The 13,594-nt window shown below is 33.0% G+C and overlaps 1 long non-coding RNA gene across 1 annotated transcript; it reads left to right on the forward strand.

Annotated features, from left to right (window-relative positions):
* The first annotated feature begins 10,607 nt into the window (after positions 1 to 10,607).
* LOC148760835 (uncharacterized) lies at positions 10,608 to 12,435 on the forward strand. The gene is made up of 3 exons (XR_016028664.1): positions 10,608 to 10,733; positions 11,379 to 11,463; positions 12,332 to 12,435. It is a non-coding gene; the product is annotated as an uncharacterized LOC148760835 (long non-coding RNA).
* Positions 12,436 to 13,594: the final 1,159 nt, after the last annotated feature.

A 13,594-nucleotide genomic window follows, 5' to 3' on the forward strand; every position in this document is an offset into this window, starting at 1 on the left:
TGAAATACAGTATAAAGGTATGCACGCTCCCAAAATGTATGGCATGTAAAGAAATCAAAGTGTACAGCCACTTAAATCAACTCATGTTTGTCAACTAAGCACTGAAAACTTTTATTTAAACAATAGGAGCTGTAGAGAAAGTCTTAACTCCCCACCATGCAAGAAAGTATGCATTGAAAACTCACAAAGCTTTTAGTAGGAGAATGTAATATCAATACGTGGACCCATTTCCACATAATAACAATCCGGGAGTCTTACTCCACCGAATTCCCATAGCTATGGCAGTCTTCACGATGTTGGCTGACATCGGAGAATCAAGCGATTGATACCGTGCACATCCGGGAGTCTTACTCAACCGAGGTGACTTGTGGCCTAACCACGTATACATATCACAGGTCGTGGCCCCCGCCACTCCTAACCGTTCGTCGGTGACCCAAAGGTTCTCTTGCTAGAGCTCACTCGTGCACGAAGGTCACAATTAACTGAAGTGACAGTCGACTTACTCTCGACGCACTTGGTTTGTCAAAACCATTTTCAAAAACCACATTAAGGTTTCCAATTCTTTCGCTTGAAACCATTTGAAAATAAGGTTCAATAACCTTTCAAATTACTTTTCACATAAAAAGGCATGGTGTATTCTCTTATTCAAAGATCAGACTAAAATTGGTGCTCAAAACTTGCATTTTAAATCATTTAACTATTTCATTTAAACTATGCATATCACCCATAAATACAAGGCACAGATTTTGAAGGCAAAATAGTATAAAATGCTTGTTTCCCGATTTCAAAAATACTTTACATATATAGCTCATATATAGATATATCCAAAATAATTTTCAAAACAACTTGCATCTACAATTTCCTACGAGTTCTACCAGCTCATGCTTTTCACAATAACAATGTATAAATCATTGTAAATCCATTTAGAAACTCCTATCGAGGCTAACAGCTCATGCTTTCCACAATTGCATTTAATGAAATCCGGCAACGTTTATAAAATGTATAACATTATATAGCTATGGAATTTTTTTGAAATAGGCACCCCCCACTCACCTTACAATGGCGGGATATCACTTCGCCACTTATTCGGGTACATTTTCTCCTTTAGTTGATCACACGATGTCCATTTTCCATTTGCGCACTTCCTAGCAATAAACCAAATCTAATAATCTTAGTGTTTATCATTCCCATTTCCTCTTTATTCAAACATTACCATCATGTTAATAACTCATACTATGCTAGAATCACCACTTTTCCTCACTTAACCTTGCATATTCATATACATCTTGACACATTTTTACCAAAGTTACCTTTATCCTTTGCTTACGTAATTCTTTAAATTATAATTACCGACAACTTATTTATGACTTTAACACCCATATTAAACTTTTCCAGCCATTTTCATTGAAATTCGTCTTATATTTTCACACATAACCCACATATATGGCAGCAACAATCATTCTCACTTTCACTCGATTATTTCCAAGTTTACATGCATCATTTTCTATCTAACTTTCAATACTTTGTTTCTCAATCCTCCATCCACAATATTCCTTTTTTTCATTTCTTTCAAATAACATGCCATACAAACTTAACAATTTTCAACTAGCTTATGCAAATAGATCCTTTCAACAACCATAATTACTCACAATATTCAACTAACCGTAGGCTTTAAAACATAGTGTTAAGCTTACCGCTTTCCTTTTCCACTTTGAGTCCATCATGTACCCACGGGTTTATTGGCTTGTATGTCACCACTTTTTTTTCCAATCAAGCTAATCTTTGCTGCCACAAGACATTTTTCTTAGTCACTAACTCATTTTCAAAGATTACTCAAGCCAAAAATAAGAATCCTTACCTTTCCTTGCTTGAATCACCAAAACCAAGCTTTTTCTTCCTTTCTCTCTTTTTTCTTTGTCCTTTCTTTCAACTGATCTCATTTATTTTCTTTCCAAGAGTATGATTTTCCTTGCAAAACATAGCCATTTTTCTTTTCAAATGCATGGTGGCAAGGTGAAATTGGCATGGAAGCTTGAAAATGGTGTAGAGCATGGAGGAGAAGAGGAAAATATCTTGTGGCTGGAGATAAGAACCAGCCATGGGATAAGGATGAAGAGTCAAAGCTTCCAAAGGAAGCTTTGACCAACTTAATGACAAAATTACTATTTTACCCTCTAAGGTTTTCACTCTTTTTAATTGTATCCTCCCACAATCTTTTAATTCCAATTTCTTTCCATTTTTCTTCCTTAAACACTTGTATCAATAAAATATCAAGTTCATGCTTCAATGCGGTATCATCGAAATATTTAAATATTTACTTACCCACGCTAACTTTATTTAATAAAAACACACGAGCCTCATTAATGTCATTCTTCTCTGAAATTTCCTCATTCTTCTTCTCCCCCACTTAGTGAAATACCTCATACTTTGATATGGTGATAAATAAAGTTGATTGAATGCAAATTGAGGTCAATTAAAATGTTTAAAAGTGATAAAAGACGAAAGGAGTAGTTTAGGATAAAATATTTTGCAAGTGAGAAAATAATAATAAAATAATAATAATTGTATCGAAGGAGAATTTGTGAGATAAAAGGCGATTCGGAAGTCAAGTGAGGCATAATAAGGTATTTCACGTATCAAGGAGACAAGATAATTTTTTTTTAAAAATATTAATATTTAGCCGGATGTCGAAATCAGTCATGAAGAAGGATCATATGGTTGATCCAAGTGGGGGAGAAGATGACAAGCCCGACTCTATAAAAATATTTGTCATGACATACATGTGATGGATAGCATGTTTGCATGATAAAAGAGTCCCGAAAAAAAAAATTTACAAAAGTCGGTATTGTATCTAAAGGTACAACAAAGTTGAGTTAAACCTCGAACTAAATCAAATAGAGAATTTATGATGAAATTAAGAATTTTAAAGTCCCAAAATGGTTTAATATGGTGATTCGGAGTTCAAGGATAAATTTGGAGTCAAACCAAAATTTTCGTTATCTAGGGGTAAAATAGTCATTTGCCACCTGGGGACAAAATGGAAATTTTTAGAAAAGATTTTTGGCCCCATTTGACTTATTGGAGTAAGATTTGAAGTTTAGAAGTGAAAAATTTTAATTTCAGTATAATTTGGAGTAAAAGGGTAAAATGGTAATTTTACCATCTGGAATCGAAAATTTAATTTTTGAAAGGATTTTGATCAAATTAATTATTTGGAGTGTGAAATGATTATGAGGAGTGTAAATTATGCATTATGGCAAATTTTCAATTTTTGGGGCAAAAATGTAATTTTTGAAAAGTTCGCGGGCAAAAGTGTAATTTTGAAAAATTTGCTCCATCAAAACTTTGGAAAAATCTGGAAATTTCACTTAAGACTTGGATAAGTCAAAGGGAATGCATGGTGGAAAAAGTAGGACAAGTGGATGGCTAGAAAAATAATGAATTAATAAAATATTTAAAATATGAATAAAATAATATTATTTTATTAAACAATAAAAAGGCATAAAAAAAAAAAACAGCCCACCCATTCTTCTTCTTCAACATTCGGCCAAGCAAGAAACAAGAGAGAAAAAGGAGAAAATAAAACCCTAGCCAAGAAATTTAAAGGGAAAATAGGTGGAAATTCAAAAATCAAGTGAAAAAAGGTAACATTTCTTAAATTTGTCTTGTGCTTTACCTTTCCCATGCATTTCCCATCATTTTCCATGGTTGAATCATGTGATTTGAAGATGATTTCAATTCTGGTCATATGGGTTTAGAGAGAGAAAGTTGTTGGATAAATTTGATTTTGAGCTATGTTAGTGTTTAGTGTTAGTGTAGCATGTTTATGAGTAAAACAACAAGAAAAATATTTATCTTCTCCATGAATTTCCCTAGGCCGAATCTAGCCAATGGTATGTGAGGATGAGGTTGACTTTATTTTAAGAGAATTGGGTGGAAAAATGATGAATTATGAGGTTGGAAATTAAATGGGAATTTTCGGTGCAATAAATTGAAATTTTTACCCACTAGGGGTAAAAGCGTAATTTATAGTCCGAACTGATAAATTGGACCAAATTCACAGTCATTGAGGTATTGTGGATATAATTGGATAATTGAAATTGAAATGGATGGAATTGGAGTCGAATTGGGGATTTTAGGACTTTACACCGTGTATAGGCGAGTTAGGTCGGACACCGCAATTAAGCGATTGTTTAAACATTTCAAATCCTATCTAGTGCATACGCATGGATAAGAGCCTAAAATAATTTATGATAAATTGACACAATTTATTGAATTTTGTGTCATAGATTATGGATAGGTGGTGAGTCAATTGTTTCGGGTAAGAGACTGCACTCGAGGGCGTAAGATAGGAGTATTTTTACTCCTAATACTGTGAGTAAACTTATTATCGTCTTAATTATCTAGAGTAGTTTTATACAATTGTGTGATTTTATGGAAAATGGGTTTAAATGGTAAATTGCTATGTTTTAAGAGAAATTGTAATTTTATAAAATGATTTTATAAATTTTCTAGAAAATCGAATATTGGTTTTGAAAATAGAGTAATTGGAGACTGCTAGTTTGTGTTGCAAATTTATGGTTTTGAATTGAATGGCTTATGACAATAAATGAGCATGAATGGCTAAATTGATTTCGGTGTTAGAATTATTTATACTGTGTATTCAGCCTTGAGAGGCTAGGTTGCGATAAATTGCAATGTCATGCTAGAATGAATTTTATTGATTGGTGGATTATATATTAATTATTTACTACAGAGGGGGTTCTGTGGACCAGCCTATTAGAGGGGCACGGTAAACTCCATTATATTATTACCTCGAATAGAGAGGCGCGTAGGGTATCTCCTGAGGTATAGCTTAGGGTTCACTTCACGCCAAACCACCACGTGAAGGGGAACTCAGCCAACGCCAAGGAACGACTGTATTTTCTCAAACTAAAAATATATTTTAAGTGTATACGAAATTTTAACAGCCTTGGCGGACTCGGTTGGATGCCCTACGCAAGGTATCACCGAGTATGAGTTTTGGCACGAGCCAAAGTTTTAAGAAATTCATAAGCCAAGTTGATTACTCGATTTATATGGATTGATTTTATTTGGTTGAAATGAACTGAAAGGTAATGACATTACAGTATGATGACTTATTTTAATTGTCTCCATTTACTCGGCTTTAGATGCTTTAGATAGTATCTGTTTACTCACTGGGATTACAAAATCTCTCCCCTTCTTCCTATACATTTTTCAGGCTCAGGACAGTTTGTAGATAGTCGAGTAAGACGAGAACTAAGCTCGGAACTGCATTATAGAAAGTAAGAGTTCACAGTCTTACATCCTCTTGGTCAATTAGAGCCCACGTGTCATTGCAGATCAAAACTTATATTTTGGTTATCTGTATTTCTATTCATACAATTTTTACTTTACTTTCATGTGCGAAAAATTATTTACGAATATTTCTATAAAAATTTATTTTATGAGAAAATAGAATATTTTATTTATTATTTTTGAATAGTACTAGTTGTCAACAATTTGCTTTCAAATGAACGTTTTAGATACTTAATTGTTTTTAAATCATTAAATATATATTTTCTGCTTACCTACTACATTTTTAGCAAGTTTTGAGATTTTTGACGAAAAATTACGAAAATACCCTTGTGAGCCAGAAAATAATATTTTATTGTTCTTATTTAAAAATGACTTATGATTTTTTTGAAATGCGAGATTGAATAACTGTTGCTCACCGGGGAGATACGGAAGTTGATGCTAAGCCTTGCGAGGTTTCAATCGACATTCGGGGTGAAGAATGTCTGTCGAGGCCTCGCGGCGGTTGTCACGAGCCCGATGGGGAGTTCCGGGTCGTGACAATTTTATTGGTATCAGAGCATGATTTAAAGATCAGATATTTTGATTTTAAAGCTTTGGATTTAAAAGTTTTTGGTTTTAAAGTTGTTTTAAGGAATCTACACTGACACTGCGTGGCCCCAAGTCCAGTTAAGTTAAGATAAGTTAAGTTAAGTTAAGTTAGGTTAGATTGAATAGAATGTATGCATCTACATATAGAAATCTACCTACTTTTGAGATGCATAAATAATTAAACAATTACTATTTGATTGCATATAGGTTTTGAGGTGAGCTGGTGACACATACACCATGTCTAGGAGAGACGGTAGTCCCGATGCCTCTCATAGTATTAGCGAGAGATTGCTAGATTCTACTGCTAGGAGCCGATGGTAGTCCGAATCGAGTAGTCCAAAAAGTGCAGATAGTGATAATATTAATGTAAGCATGAAAAGTTCCCTTTTGAGAGAATCTAAGGAACATGCTAAAGAAAGGGGGAAATTAAGGATAGCCGAAGGAGGTATTCGTTCTAGGAAGAGCGTGACAATAGTTCGACACTTTCCACCAGGCTGTGGGAGAAATGTAAGGGGACAACTAGAAAAGGATAAGGAGAAAGTAACAGTGGCAAGTAAACCCCTTAGAAAAGTGTCAAGTGTACGACATTTTCCTCCCGGTTGTGGAAGAAATGCTGCACCGGTGAGTGATGAAGAATATAGGAGAATACAACAAGCCTGGATTGAGGAGCAAAGGAAAAAATCTCAGGAGGAGGAAAACCCGGAAGAGGATCTTTAGGAGGACTCGGAGTAGAATCTTTCGATAAGATCAGATTAAGATGATGATCCCAAGGACATGTAATATTTTCGTAGGATTTTACACTACCTTAACTCTAAGTAGATGTTGTGTAAAAGAGATAATAATTATCTATACAAAGAAGTAAAAATAGTTTGGCTTTTAAAGTATAAGACTAGAATGTATTATAAAATGGTTGTTTAAGTAACTGAAGGTATATGGGAATCTTTAGTATGATAGAGATAAATTGGTAATATAATTATTGAGGAAGGTTATAGAAGGAAGCAATAAGGTTATAAATGACATTTGGAATGGATAATGTGATTACGTTAATGATTGTAATTTAAGCATGAAGGGGATTATTCAGTGATGTTATGACACTATGAGATAATAGTTGGGCACAAATATAACCCAATGAAGTTAAATTATGGAATATGGGGAATATAAAATTTTGATTCAGTAAGGATTGCGAGAATAAAGTGAGGAGGAAGCCAGGCTATTTTCATAGTTAATTATACCGAAAGTCAATAAGATTATTGGAGTATAAGACAAAGAAGATAATTGGATAAGGATGACAATAAATTTGAGGAAAGTTGTAGATAGTAAACAACTTATGTGTAGAGTGGTATATGTATCATGAATTTATTACACTGTATGGAAAGGATGTTATGAGGTGGAATTTTATGAATATTGATAAAAGTCAAAAGATGACATGAGATGAAAGTATTAATCTGGCTTAGTGTGTATGACAAGAAAATAGAAGGTACCTATACTTATGGAACTCATGATATATATCTAGAAGGGAAACCACTGGTTGAGAATGATTGATGTGGTGACTTTGAATGCAGACAAATAGCTTTGATGAGAAAATTTCCAATAGCTACAGTACTTTAGCATTGACTGTTCAACGCTGTAATGCTTCGAATACCTCACGCCTATGATGCATGAGTAAGATGAGAGTGACACGATAATGAGCTTACAAATTGAATTTTGGTTGTTGGTCATTGTGTTTTGTTATCTAGGAGTCTTAAATATTTTGGAGAATGTTTACCCAAATGAATTGAAAAACTTCTTTATTGCCTTGTATATAGGCATATAATTAAAAGAAAAAAAATTTGAAAGATTCTTGAGATGACTATATTGAGATGAGATACCAAATAATGAAAGTGTGAAGGAAGAATTATGAGACTGGTATAGAAAATCAGTTTATATAGAATATCATTACGAGAATTTGTAATATCTGTTTTGATACAGTAAAATGACAAGAGTTAGAAACAACATGAGGCTAATTGTGTGACACCCTAGAAACCTATGAAGATGAGTTAGGGATTGAATGGATGAGTACGTATTTATATATCTTTAAGAGTAAGTGTTTTAGGAATACATAAACATCTTTGAGAAGAGATTCTAATCATACACAGCAAGTATGAAACGTAAAATTTTTAAAACTTGCTGAGAAGCCTAACGGCTAAATCACAAGTTAAGGAATCACATGCTGTGAGACATAAGTTTAAGATAGATATTCCCAAGGAAATACTTAAGAGAAGTTTTGCTCTGGATCTCGTTAAAGCAAGCACTAAGTTATGTAATTATAAAAAAAGAAGTTGTAAGCTGAGAGTGATATTAGTATTAATATTGAAAAATACTTAAGGAGAATCTAGTTTTAAGTTTTACAATTTCAAGTACAATTTATAGATTGGTTAAGGAAGAATGATGTTATGTTCATATGAAGGAGTGGAACAAAGGATGATAGAAGTTGACCTTGAAAATGAAGTCAGATAATGAAACTTTCCTAATATATTATGGAAATTAGAATTCGAAAATGCTTAAGGCATACATGATTCAAATGGGTTCGAGTCTTAAGTGACAAATCAATATCGTAATGCAAGAAAGATACAAGGTAATATAGAGGCATGAAAGATGATTAAGGACAAAAGGATGACTCTTAGGAATTGTGGTATTGCATGAGATCCAATGATCAAGTTGAGATAAATCTTTGAGGCATCAATAGGATTATAAAGCATATACGCATAATGGATTATAATTCAATGGAGATGACATTGTGATGAATGATATATAGTATAAGGAAACTCAAACATATGGTTGGAAATGATATGAATGATATGAAGTTATACACAAGTATAATAAGAAGGTTGACATGCACTATAAGAGTTATTATATTGAAACTAGGATTGTGATACGGATGAATAAAGGGGGAATGTAGTCCAAGGCATGTGAACACATGGATTCCTATATATAAAGAGAGATGTTGACATTTGAAAATGCATGTATCTATGTATATATGAAATTGATAATTTTACTAACTAAAGTGAAGAATGGTTCTCAATAATTGGGAGATTTTGAAATAGTGTCCAAAAAGGTCAGTGAGCTAAAGTGTTAACGAACATGCAATGAACGATTAAAGTTATGAGTGACTTTGAAGGTAAACCTTGGATTGTTTAAGTTCTTAATGGAACTCTATTAAAGGAAGTGTATAGACCAGTATAAGATGGATGAATCAAGATTGAGAAATTTGGTACGGAGCAAATTAATAAAATGATGATTAGGTATACATAAGTAAGTATGATATGTGATCGAAATCAATATAATTGAGGTGAAGTTATGGTTCAAATTTAATAATGGTGATAAAGGCATGCTTAGTGTCTCGATATAAGAGGTCATGGTTGTGAAAAGTATTACTGATCCAATTCCAAAGGATGATATTTACCACAAATAAAGCATTTAATTGAACTGAAGGTGAATGAGGTGAATAAATTGAATGTCCCTATAGAAGGAACAAGGAGTAGGATCATAGAAGGAGATTGATAACGCAACATCGACGAGAATTCGAGGACGAATTCTATTTAAGTGGGGGAGATTGAAATACCCCATACTTTGATATGGTGATAAATAAAGTTGATTGAATGCAAATTGAAGTCAATTAAAATGTTTAAAAGTGATAAAAGACGAAAGGAGTAGTTTAGGATAAAATATTTTGCAAGTGAGAAAATAATAAAAAAATAATAATATATGTATCGGAGGAGAATTTGTGAGATAAAAGGCGATTCGAAAGTCAAGTGAGGCATAATAAGGTATTTCACGTATCAAGGAGACAAGATAATTTTTTTTTTTAAATATTAATATTTAGCCAGATGTCGAAATCAGTCATGAAGAAGGATCATATGGTTGATCAAAGTGGGGGAGAAGATGACAAGCCCGACTCTATAAAAATATTTGTCATGACATACATGTGATGGATAGCATGTTTGCATGCTAAAAGAGTCCCGAAAAAAAAAAATTACAAAAATCGGTATTGTATCTAAAGGTACAACAAAGTTGAGTTAAACCTCGAACTAAATCAAATAGAGAATTTATGATGAAATTAAGAATTTTAAAGTCCCAAAATGGTTTAATATGGTGATTCAAAGTTCAAGGATGAATTTGGAGTCAAACCAAAATTTTCGTTATCTAGGGGTAAAATGGTCATTTGCCACCTAGGGACAAAATGGAAATTTTAAGAAAAGATTTTTGGCCCCATTTGACTTATTGGAGTAAGATTTGAAGTTTAGAAGTGAAAAATTTTAATTTCAGTATAATTTGGAGTAAAAGGGTAAAATGGTAATTTTGCCATCTGGAATCGAAAATTTAATTTTTGAAAGGATTTTGATCAAATTTAATTATTTGGAGTGTGAAATGAGTATGAGGAGTGCAAATTATGCATTATGGCAAATTTTCAATTTTTGGGGCAAAAATGTAATTTTTGAAAAGTTCGGGGGCAAAAGTGTAATTTTAAAAAATTTGCTCCACCAAAACTTTGGAAAAATCTGGAAATTTCACTTAAGACTTGGATAAGTCAAAGGGAATGCATGGTGGAAAAAGTAGGACAAGTGGATGGCTAGAAAAAAAAATGAATTAATAAAATATTTAAAATATGAATAAAATAATATTATTTCATTAAACAATAAAAATGCATAAAAAAAAATCAGCCCACCCATTCTTCTTCTTCAACATTCGGCCAAGCAAGAAACAAGAGAGAGAAAGGAGAAAATAAAACCCTAGCCAAGAAATTTAAAGGGAAAATAGGTGAAAATTCAAAAATCAAGTGAAAAAAGGTAACATTTCTTAAATTTGTCTTGTGCTTTACCTTTCCCATGCATTTCCCATCATTTTCCATGGTTGAATCATGTGATTTGAAGATGATTTCTATTCTGGTCATATGGGTTTAGAGAGAGAAAGTTGTTAGATAAATTTGATTTTGAGCTATGTTAGTGTTTAGTGTTAGTGTAGCATGTTTATGAGTAAAACAACAAGAAAAATATTTATCTTCTCCATGAATTTCCCTAGGCCAAATCTAGCCAATGGTATGTGAGGATGAGGTTGACTTTATTTTAAGAGAATTGGGTGGAAAAATGATGAATTATGAGGTTGGAAATTAAATGAGAATTTTCGGTGCAATAAATTGAAATTTTTACCCACTAGGGGTAAAAGCGTAATTTATAGTCCGAACTGATAAATTGGACCAAATTCACAGTCATTGAGGTATTGTGGATATAATTGGATAATTGAAATTGAAATGGATGGAATTGGAGTCGAATTGGTGATTTTAGGTCTTTACACCGTGTATAGGCGAGTTAGGTCGGACACCGCAATTAAGCGATTGTTTAAACATTTCAAATCCTATCTAGTGCAAATGCATGGATAAGAGCCTGAAATAATTTATGATAAATTGACACAATTTATTGAATTTTGTGTCATAGATTATGGATAGGTGGTGAGTCAATTGTTTCGGGTAAGAGACTGCACCCGAGGGCGGAAGATAGGAGTATTTCTACTCCTAATACTGTGAGTAAACTTATTATCATCTTAATTATCTAGAGTAGTTTTATACAACTGTGTGATTTTATGGAAAATGGGTTTAAATGGTAAATTGCTATGTTTTAAGAGAAATTGTAATTTTATAAAATGATTTTATAAATTTTCTAGAAAATCGAATATTGGTTTTGAAAATAGAGTAATTGGAGACTGCTAGTTTGTGTTGCAAATTTATGGTTTTGAATTGAATGGCTTATGACAATAAATGAGCATGAATGGCTAAATTGATTTCGGTGTTAGAATTATTTGTACTGTGTATTCAGCCTTGAGAGGCTAGGTTGCGATAAATTGCCATGTCATGCTAGAATGAATTTTATTGATTGGTGGATTATATATTAATTATTTACTGCAGAGGGGGTTCCGTGGACTAGCCTATTAGAGGGGCACGGTAAACTCCATTATATTATTACCTCGAACGGAGAGGCGCGTAGGGTATCTCCTGGGGTATAGCTTAGGGTTCACTTCACGCCAAACCACCACGTGAAGGGGAACTCAGCCAATCCCAAGGAAAGGCTGTATTTTCTCAAACTAAAAATATATTTTAAGTGTATACGAAATTTTAACAGCCTTGGCGGACTCGGTTGGATGCCCTGCGCAAGGTATCACCGAGTATGAGTTTTGGCACGAGCCAAAGTTTTAAGAAATTCATAAGCCAAGTTGATTACTCGATTTATATGGATTGATTTTATTTGGTTGAAATGAACTGAAAGGTAATGAAATTACAGTATGATGACTTATTTTAATTGTCTCCATTTACTCGGCTTTAGATGCTTTAGATGGTATCTGTTTACTCACTGGGATTATAAAATCTCACCCTTTGTTCCTATACATTTTTCAGGCTCAGGACAGTTTGTAGATAGTCGAGTAAGACGAGAACTAAGCTCGGAACTGCATTATAGAAAGTAAGAGTTCACAGTCTTACATCCTCTTGGTCAATTGAAGCCCACGTGTCATTGCAGATCAAAACTTATATTTTGGTTATCTGTATTTCTATTCATACAATTTTTACTTTACTTTCATGTGCGAAAAATTATTTACGAATATTTCTATAAAAATTTATTTTATGAGAAAATAGAATATTTTATTTATTATTTTTGAATAGTACTAGTTGTCAACAATTTGCTTTCAAATGAACGTTTTAGATACTTAATTGTTTTTAAATCATTAAATATATATTTTCTGCTTACCTACTACATTTTTAGCAAGTTTTGAGATTTTTGACGAAAAATTACGAAAATACCCCTGTGAGCCAGAAAATAATATTTTATTGTTCTTATTTAAAAATGACTTATGATTTTTTTGAAATGCGAGATTGAATAACTGTTGCTCACCGGGGAGATGCGGAAGTTGATGCTAAGCCTTGCGAGGTTTCAATCGACATTTGGGGTGAAGAATGTCTGTCGAGGCTTCGCGGCAGTTGTCACGGGCTCGATGGGGAGTTCCGGGTCGTGACACTTAGATTAACCATATACTCCATGGAAAATTTTGACACTGAATAAAATATTAATATTTTAATATTATTTTATTTCAAAATTGTTCACTTGTCTCCTTGGCACCTAAAATCTCTTATTATGTCCCGATTCACTTCTAAATCACTTGTTATATCATTAATTCATTCTTAATAAAAATATTATTATTTAATCATTATTTCTTCGCGTGTGAAATATTTTATTCCAGATTATGCCTTTCACCCTTCATCACTTTTAAACACTCTAATTAACCTCAATTGGCATTTGATAAGCTTTATTAGTCAACATAGCAAAGTACAGGGTGTTACAACAAGCGTAAAGTTCTCATCCTTATTCTTTAACTAATCCTTCTTAAGCTTAGACCTTCATTGATCACCCTTATTTTTGTGAAAGCTCTCACCTTTTTGAACCTAAACTTTGTTATCTACCTTTCTAAAGTTTTCTAGTTTGTGGTTCACTTAAATCCACTGTTGTATGGATTATACCTCCAAGAAAAAGGTAGAAGGGCATGTCTGATCTTGCAAAAGGCATGTTGTAAAAGTTACGCCTAACCTTATTGAAAAGACAAGCTAAGAGCAGATTCAAACTCTTTGTGCTATCAAGGAAGAGGATGTAGGCATTGGAAGGTCTAA

This window comes from Theobroma cacao, chromosome 9, assembly GCF_053813885.1.
Source record: "Theobroma cacao isolate CCN51 chromosome 9, ASM5381388v1, whole genome shotgun sequence".
Taxonomy (NCBI): Eukaryota; Viridiplantae; Streptophyta; class Magnoliopsida; order Malvales; family Malvaceae; genus Theobroma; species Theobroma cacao.